General features: G+C 38.2%; 1 long non-coding RNA gene across 2 annotated transcripts; it reads right to left on the reverse strand.

Annotated features, from left to right (window-relative positions):
- Positions 1 to 216: 216 nt before the first annotated feature.
- Positions 217 to 6,778, reverse strand: LOC143678004 (uncharacterized). Of its 2 annotated transcripts, XR_013173006.1 has the most exons (3): positions 6,273 to 6,778; positions 5,409 to 5,466; positions 217 to 1,542 (listed from the first exon to the last, which is right to left on the reverse strand). It is a non-coding gene; the product is annotated as an uncharacterized LOC143678004 (long non-coding RNA). The 2 variants fall into 2 exon arrangements; XR_013173005.1 differs by lacking the exons at positions 5,409 to 5,466; positions 6,273 to 6,778 and adding an exon at positions 3,946 to 4,103.
- Between the last annotated feature and the right edge of the window lie 2,029 nt (positions 6,779 to 8,807).

The following is an 8,807-nucleotide window of genomic DNA, read 5'->3' on the forward strand; positions in this document are numbered from 1 at the left end:
ACAGTGGGTTTGTAGGGAAGGAGATAGCCTATTATTATATCCCTTCCTGTGGACATTTAAAAGTGGAAAGATTCTTAAATATTTTGCTGATTTCACAAGTAATACTATTTGTAATTTTAAAACTTCAAACATTAGTGAAGTACATAAATTAGACAGTGATGTCCCCCCCCCCATATCCTCTTCTTGAGCAAGAATCAAAGAATATTTCTACAGCTATCCTTTCAGAGTTTTTATTTTACAGAGTTTACAAAGCACATTCACATACTTTGTCTCATTGAAACTTCACAACCGCAGTATTCAATTATAAATGTGAGATTGGGGAAATTGTTTTCCAGTGAACTTTAATAACCTTCTCACAAAAGGGAGCTACCATGACTGACTACCTTCTATTCACATTTTTGCAAACCCAGGGCAGGATTGATTCACTGTGACCTTTCATGCCCAATTCATACAGCAAAGAGCAGACTGGGCTGTAGAGAGCAGAATTAATCCAAAATATCCTAAACATTTTGGTTCTATCAGTTACAGGATTAGCTAAACACAAAACATTCACATAGGTAATAGATAAAGATGGAGCAGTTTTCCCAAGCACTATAAAGGATGCTTCTTCAAGATCACTAACAGAAAGATGCAGAGCTTGCTGGGCTACCCTGTGGTATTAAAACTGAGTTCAAATTAGAGTAAATGGTTGCATCTCCTCCCATGTATTTGGGTAGAGATAGACTTAACGTGCCAATTACTGCTGGAGATAAAGTAGCAGCTCTCAAATTAATGGAATAAAATGAGTCCCCCAGGCTAACAGCATAGTCTTGGGGTTAGCTGCTTAATTAGTGGGCTCTTTGTTCTAATAGATCTCATAGATAAAATCTTCAGATCAACTCTGGGTGGAGGAGGAGGGTGTTCCAGAGAGGTTGGAATCTTAGGAGTGTTAGACTACACCAAATGGAGAGATAAGGTCCTGGCTTCCAAAAACACCAACTCAGCCTTATCTCCTGAATTAGTTGTACATAATGAACTGTTTCTTTTGGCCTAGGAAGTTGCTTTAGTTGCCCCATTATGATGGCCAAGGACTAACCATGATTACATTTCTCTCCAAGAACAAATTGAAAGCAAGTTAATATTTTTTTCAGTCTTCATCGATTTTCCAAATCATGAACAAAAATGTATACTAGGCAAATCAGCCACCTTTATTATTATGGCTTTAAAGTTTGATGCTTGAATACTTCTCTTAGACTCTGGCATCAGCCTGAAGCATGGGGACGTGGTTTTGGAAGTGGATTTCTTTTCCATTGAATTTCATTTTCACTGAAACAAAAAGGCAGCAATGAGTCTCCCACTCTCCCTTGCCTCTGAGAAAACTACAGAGTGACTTGGAGTACTGTGACCTAGCTGGAAATGTTGTAAAGGCCCTGATAGTGATTCATGTCTTCACAAAACAAACAGCTATCTCTCTAACCCCTCACAGCTTAGGCGGGGCCTCCACCGCAGAGCTTCCTTTTTGTCGAGTCTGCTGGCTTTGATTATGAGACTCTGGCTGGCAGTCTACGAGAGAAAAGGACATTCAGGGAATTTTAAGTGGTTTGGATCAGCAGTTGTCATGTACAATGATGTTCATTTATATTTCACTAGCCAAATTCTAAGGCTGCCCAAAATTGGGAAAGAAATATTTCAAATACTAATCAGGCCCAATCCTGCTTTCATATTAAAAATGAGCTGTCCTACCTTTTTTTTCCCAATCATGGTCTCAGAGGGGAGATGTAATATTTCCTGACTGCTTTTAATACTTTGCTGTTCAGACTTCAATGGATGCACAATAATTATATCAGTTAAACCAGCTTGTTTTTTTCCAAAGGTATTTAAGCTTAGGGTGCTTTTGAACTCATCATAGTATTCATCCTTGGATATAAGAGAGAAAGGGGCAGTCCTCATATGGACCACCACTTAACTATTTAATGCATTTAGCTACTAGTTTTGATGGTGGTTTGTTTTGTTTGTTTGTTTCTAATCTATGGACCAACTGGTCTACAGTTTCCCAGCCCCCTCCTTTCCAGGAAGTTTAATTACAGAGAACCTAGGAGGCATACACGATCCGCAGTGGAAAGTTTTCAGGAAGGGCCAGTGGTTTTTAATTCTCAGAAGCTCAAGCAATAAAGACTTCAGTAGATTATCATTAGGAACTGGTTTAACATTTAGTGCCTAACTAAACTTTTATATGAACTTTTATTTTATAGTTTCTGTGAAGGAAGCTAAAATATTATCTTTGTTTTACAGATGGAGAAAGTATGAGATAGGCTACCATTGTTTGAAGGAAAAATATAGACAAGTTCATGGCAAGCTGGGTATTAGTTTCTTTGGGTAGAAATGAGTTCTTCTCATCCTCTTCATTCCTCAAGAAAGTCCAACTATTTCATCACAATATTGGCTTCCATCAGTGTACTCATTCTTACAGACCCAAACCAAGAGCCTCTTGATATGCTGAATTGGCAATATTTAGCCTTTATGTCTACAATGATTGAATAGACAAAATAGCAAGGTTTGGAATGGTTTTCCTTCGGAAGAAAAGCAAAGGAGGAACAAGCACATTTACATAAGCCAGAAAGCAAGTGTAGGAACTAGAAGGCCTCCCCTCTGTGTCGGAGGTCGATGGGTGGGAGAGTGAGTGCAGCCCTCTAAGGAAGATAGTGAGCTGACAGAGAAGGATAAGGATGCTAGGAATAGACCTTTTCCTTTATTTCTTCATATGACCCTTGAGTCTGTATATCAGACTCTGTCTCAGCTTCTTGAAAATAGAAACAATGCTACTACCAATCCAGCATCATATTTGAATATTCTTTAATTGTTTTCTCATAATTTTCTGTGCAAAAAATAAATTAGGGGCAGTGTAACGGTGGCTCAGTGGCAGAATTCTCACCTGCCATGCTGGAGCCCCAGGTTTAATTCCTAGAGCCTGCCCATGCAAAAAAAAACTTTTTAAATAAAAATAAATAAATAAATAAATTAGTAGTCATAGAGTGGATGCTTGTTAATAAACAAGAAATTATCAAAGGGATGAATGTCTATGGTTATGAAATTAGAGCAGGTCTACAAATACAGATATTCTAGTATTGAAAAGAGGAGAGCTGCTTTGAACTTCTCAGTCAAACTTGTTTCATGTTTTCTCTTAATTTTTCTAATAACCCACTGTGGTATTTTACATTTGACAACTTCTTATAAATCCAAACATTCATTATTTGATGCTCTATTGTTTAATCTTGCCTTATCCCATTTTATACTGCTCCAAGACAAACAACAGCAGATAAATTTGCTTTTTACTTTGTGGGTAAATTTTTTATGATATTAATAGAGTGAAAAGGCTTACATCTTAAGGCAATAAGGTTAGAGAATTCACGGATTAACACCAACTTGGGATGAACACCAAGTTGCCTGATGTTTACGATGAAATTAACTGAATACTGCCTTTAGAATGCAGTCATATCTGCCTCAAGCGAACATTTCACTTTTAGGTTAGAACACCTAAAAGGCCAAGAGATAGAATTTCATCAAACTTATAAAATAGCTGTTTTGTGCCTGCTTGCTAATCAATGTTTGTTTAATACTTGTCTGTGCATGGCCATATTGGTCAGAGATTCACTTTCATTATAAACTAGTAAAGAGGTTATGGAGGAGATAGTTACTCCTTACCTAAATCTAATTATTGGTGGCTAACATTATCCACAATGTTTGCAACATTATTCAGTCAGCTCTTGATCTTTCTTTAGCCCTGTTCCAGATATTCTTAATGTGACCTGGGTGCTTATAGGCAATCAGAGGGTAATAAATCCATAGATATCCAGACTACAAACTCAGAAGGATTCAGTGGGATTCAATGCATGCACAATGTTCTCCTGGGTTAGCAGTCCCTTCTAAACTGTCAGGGTTGATCTGGCTACTATCTGGTCACTGTACCTCAGAGTCCCAGGGTTTCTCCACTTCCCTCCCAGGAACTGTCCTAAGCAACGTTTCCTTTTACGTTCTTCCATGGAGCCTGGTCAAACCGTTTGGTAATTGCCCATAAGACTAGAACATAATGGGCATCCTGGGGCCATGTCATAGATAGAGGTGATGATGATGATGATGATTGTTAATACAATTTCTATGTGGTAAAAACCTATATCACTGTGGATTGTGTTTGGCTGCACATAAAATAAAACTTAAGAAATACTGGCTTAAACCAGTAAGGGTTTATTTTTCCTTGTATACTAAATCTATGGGTGAGCATTCTAAGGCTGGTTCAGGCGTCCAGTGATGCCATCAGTTTCCTGCCTTGAAAATATGAGTTTATAGCTCTTATCCTCATGCTTTCTAGACAGGTGCAGCACCTCCAGGCAAACAATGAGGAAGAAACAGGGCCAAAGTAAGGTTTTGCCTTTTTTCTCAGGAAAGAAAGCTTTCTTAAGGGAATTCCACTTGCATTACATTGCTCAGAAGTTTGTCATTCCTTAGCTGCTAGGGAGTGGGGAAGTGAGTAAATTTAGTAAGACATATCACTATCATGAACAAAATGGAATTCTACTAATAAAGGGAGAGGGGGGATGGACAAACACAATTAGTTAATTGTGTTTATAATTATTTAGCAGTCATCATAGTAGGTTCTTTACATATGTATCATCACTAATGTTGCACAATGACTATTTTCCATGTGATAAAATTGAAGATCAAAGAATTTTGGTATCATGTCCAAGAAAATGGCAGCCATGATTTGAATCCCAGTAAATTTGACTAATAGTAATAATAATATTAGTCAACATTGTTCAAATGCTTACAACGTATCAGATGTTACTCTAAGTGATTTCTGTGCATTGACTCATTCACTCTTCCTATCATCTATGAGAAAATCAGATGAGGTTATCAGATGAGAAAATCAAGGCTTAGAGAAGTTAAAGAAGAGTCATGCCATTTATAAGAGGTGAAGCTCAAATTTGAACCAAGTTCAGTGTGACTCCTTAGCTCTGGAGCCACTTGACTACACAGCATCTGCCAAACTCACCCGCTCACAGTGTACCCACAGCCACCACCTTACTAGAGCTACAGAGGCACCAAGTGAATGAGCCAATGGTTAAATACCAATCAAGCAGCCAAACAATACACCAAATTAGATGGATTAAACAAAGAAGGGATCTAAGAATGGAAACTAAGGAATCAAGAAATAGTATGAAAATGAGTAAGGGCCAAGCTGGTAACAAACCACATGCCAGAATACAGATTTAATGTTTTTCCCCAAGGCAATGGTCTTTTCCCTACATCAGCGTATATTCTTGATGAATCCATGAGGAAATGTTTCTCACAGAATATGACCACAGCACATTGCCTACCCAATAATTGTTCTCCCGTTTTGCTAAGGGCAGCACTGGACTCAGTTAATTACTCACCTCCACGGATTTCTTTACCTTTATGGGATGACCATATTAAATAACGTTGGCCAATGACCTATAAGAAGGCACAGAATTTGGTTACAGTTTATGGAAACGTTATTTATTAAACAGAGGCAAGTTCAACTAATATGTGCATTTGCCCTTTGTTCATTCCTCTTCTACTATCCTTGAATGTTGTTGTGATGCTCAGTGGGGCAGCAGCCATCTTGTGAGCATGAAAATTATAGCCTCACACAAAGGATGGCATGGTGGAGAGATAAGAAACCTGAGTCCCTGTTAGGACATAAACGTTCCATATCAGTCTTGGCCTGCCTATCTTTGGACTTTTTGTTACAATTTGAGGAAACTAAACCCCTGTTTAGTTAAACTACTGTAGTCATTTTGTTGCTGTTGTTTATTCATGGATATGAAAATAATCCCTACTGAGAGAGATGGCCATGCTATTCTACCCTTCTCTTCACTCGGATTGATTCTTAGTATATTACCAGAGTCATCTCCAGTGAAAGGCATATCACTGCCATTGCCCCAGGTTTCACAGTGGGGGCGGGACCCGGGTGAGGCTTATTCATCTAGAAGTGGGCTGATAACCCTGGTACCTGGCACTAAAGAAGGCCTCATGGTGGTAAGGTGACATTATAGAAAGAGCACAGGCTTTGACAAATCTAACCTCATGACTAGTTGTTTGACCTTGAAAATGTTTACTCATCCACTGAGCCTCAGTTCCCTAAAATCTAAAATGAAGATTATAAAATCTACCTTAATTATTTATAGTGAAGATCACATATAGAATATTATATATATTATCCATATATATAAAAATTTCCCCTCATTCACCAAAGCAAATGAAAGAAATCATCTCACCTTTTCCTGCTCCTTTCTCAATACATCCCTCAGACTTCTTACTATATTGACCTTTGGAAAAACACCTCCTCCTGGAGTTTGCCCTTGATTTTCATTTTATCTAGATTTTTCCTGGTTAAAAACCTCAGTGGAAAAGAGAATACACAGAAGAGAAGAGGTCCATGGAGTATGAACCCAGGGCATGAGTGGCTCTGCTCCCAAACAGAACAGATCTCACAAGACGAGGTAAACAAACATCTCCCCCTTCTTCAGAACTTCCATTTTCCCATGGGAAAAGGAGAACTGAGTTTGTGACCATTATTGTGTATTCATAAAGTATGCCTGCGTTTTTCCTCTGTTTTTTAGGGAGGTGGCAGACTCCAGGAATCGAACCCAGGCCTCTGACATGGCAAGAGAGAATTCTGCCACTGGGTCACCATCGCACTGCCCTATCTGCATTTTTAATTAGGGTTTTCCTTGAGAGCTAACCCTTCTGAGATGTGCTCTTGGAATGAAGTCACAATCATCTGTAGTACATATTTATAATACAAACATATATACATACCACATACATATTTATATATAACAGAGTCTGTTGCCATGGAAACGATTATAGCACTAACAAATTAAGCATTGTGACTCCACTGTAATATGAAATAAGAAATTCAAATGAAACACCAAATGGTTGTTTAAGCGCAAATAGTTTTAGTAATTAAATATAGAGAGACAATACAAGAGAACCACAAATTAATATTTAGAAGCCTTTTCCAGTATGAAAGTCAGCTGTGATATGGTTTTCTCTTTTCCACTGCATTACATTATGTGTCTTTATAAATTAAGTTTGGTTTTGGGTTAAAAATAATAGAGTTGCTGCACTGGAGCCCTCACACCTAAACACCCAACTCTCATTCTCAATAGTATTATTTCTTCATCGTCAGTGAGAAGGAGTCTATGGCTCTTTTTTATTTCTCAGTAAGGGGACTATTTTTAAAAAGAAAGTTGAAATGCAAAGTTGGTCTTACATCCCCTGCTTCATCGAGACAACCGATAGAACTACCCTGGGGTTTGACTATATGAACATCCTTTCACAATTAACCTTAATGGGGCAGTGTAGCATTTTTCCAAGCAGATATATTGAAAGCTGAAAAATGCATACTGTTTAAATAGATCTCATTATATCAGCCACCCCAAATCTCTCCTCTTTATATACAGAACATTGTACCTCTTTTCCCTGTCATGCAACATTAAAATAGGAAGGCATACACAAGGATGACATGAATTTGACAAAAAATTAATGATTTGTACATCACTTTAATGCTTCAAATCTGCAATTCATGTATGCTAATTAGTTCATAATGGGCTGTTGAAGAACAGAACTGTCATCATGCTGCTTTGCAGGTTTCTGGAAACTCAGATCAGCACAGACTTGCCTGGTTGGCTGCTGGATGCTGGGCAGTTACATGGCAGATCTATGATCACATTTTTCCCCCACACAATTGTTTCCTGGATGTGGTGCTTTAATCTATCAGAGTTACGATGGCATATCTCAAATAAGTGGTTCCTGGGTGCTGCAATACATATCGGGAGCAATAGCATAGCATCGCTATATCTAAATGATTGATTCCTGGATTTTAGGCTGTCAGGCTATCCCTCAGAGGGCAGCTGTCAGCTTCCTAAATGTATGAAGTTGTATTATGCAGCACATTTTGAAAAAATATGTACAACTTTTTTTTTTATTTACAGATAAAAAAGACTGTAAAACTTGGAGAAAGGAAACAAAGGGGACTACATCAGATATCTTTTCTTATTGTGAAATCATGTATCTCTCCTCACTTCAAGTAAAGCAACTACCAGACCCTTTTCCTGAGATTTCCTTTGGTCTTTGTGCTGCTGATGTAGAGACAAAGACGGCAGCAGCGGGAGAGTGAGGCAGAGTTGTTCCGCAAACCAAATGGAAACACCAGGGCTTGCTGGAAGCTGGGAGATTTGAAAGCGAGCTGCTCTGTTTTTATTGGAGCGCACACTTATTTTCTCGGATTCCCACGATTGAGGCTTGCCCCACAGTGTTTCTCATATCGCATCTGCTGACCTGTAAACCCAGCTGCTGCGCATGTCCACAAAAGTGACGGCACAAAGGAAACAAGAATAAGATTTCTTTCCAGGTTTAAAATGTTAGTCTGGTTCTCAGTAGCTGAAAGTTTTGTCTAGAAGACTCCAGGACTAAAATGCATTCTAATTAAAATAGGAAAAAAAAATTTTTCACTGGAAAATATGAAGGAGAACTCATAATGGAAGAACTGAGCCAGGCCAGGGAAAACAAATCAATCTCCAAATGTAGTTAAGCTATTCAGCAAGTTTAGATAATTAGGAATAGTCACTTTACAAGTATGCAAAATAACGGTACAATAAAGGGAATCTAAAAGTGCTCAAGTTGATAAGAATTATTTAAAAGCTTTCTTTAAGGCCTTTAACCAAATAGGGAGACATGCACACACACAAAAATTTACCAATGAGAGCAGGTGCTTAAGCAATGTTAAATGAATGAAATATGCTATT

The sequence above is a fragment of the Tamandua tetradactyla genome, chromosome 3, assembly GCF_023851605.1.
Source record: "Tamandua tetradactyla isolate mTamTet1 chromosome 3, mTamTet1.pri, whole genome shotgun sequence".
NCBI classification, from domain to species: Eukaryota; Metazoa; Chordata; class Mammalia; order Pilosa; family Myrmecophagidae; genus Tamandua; species Tamandua tetradactyla.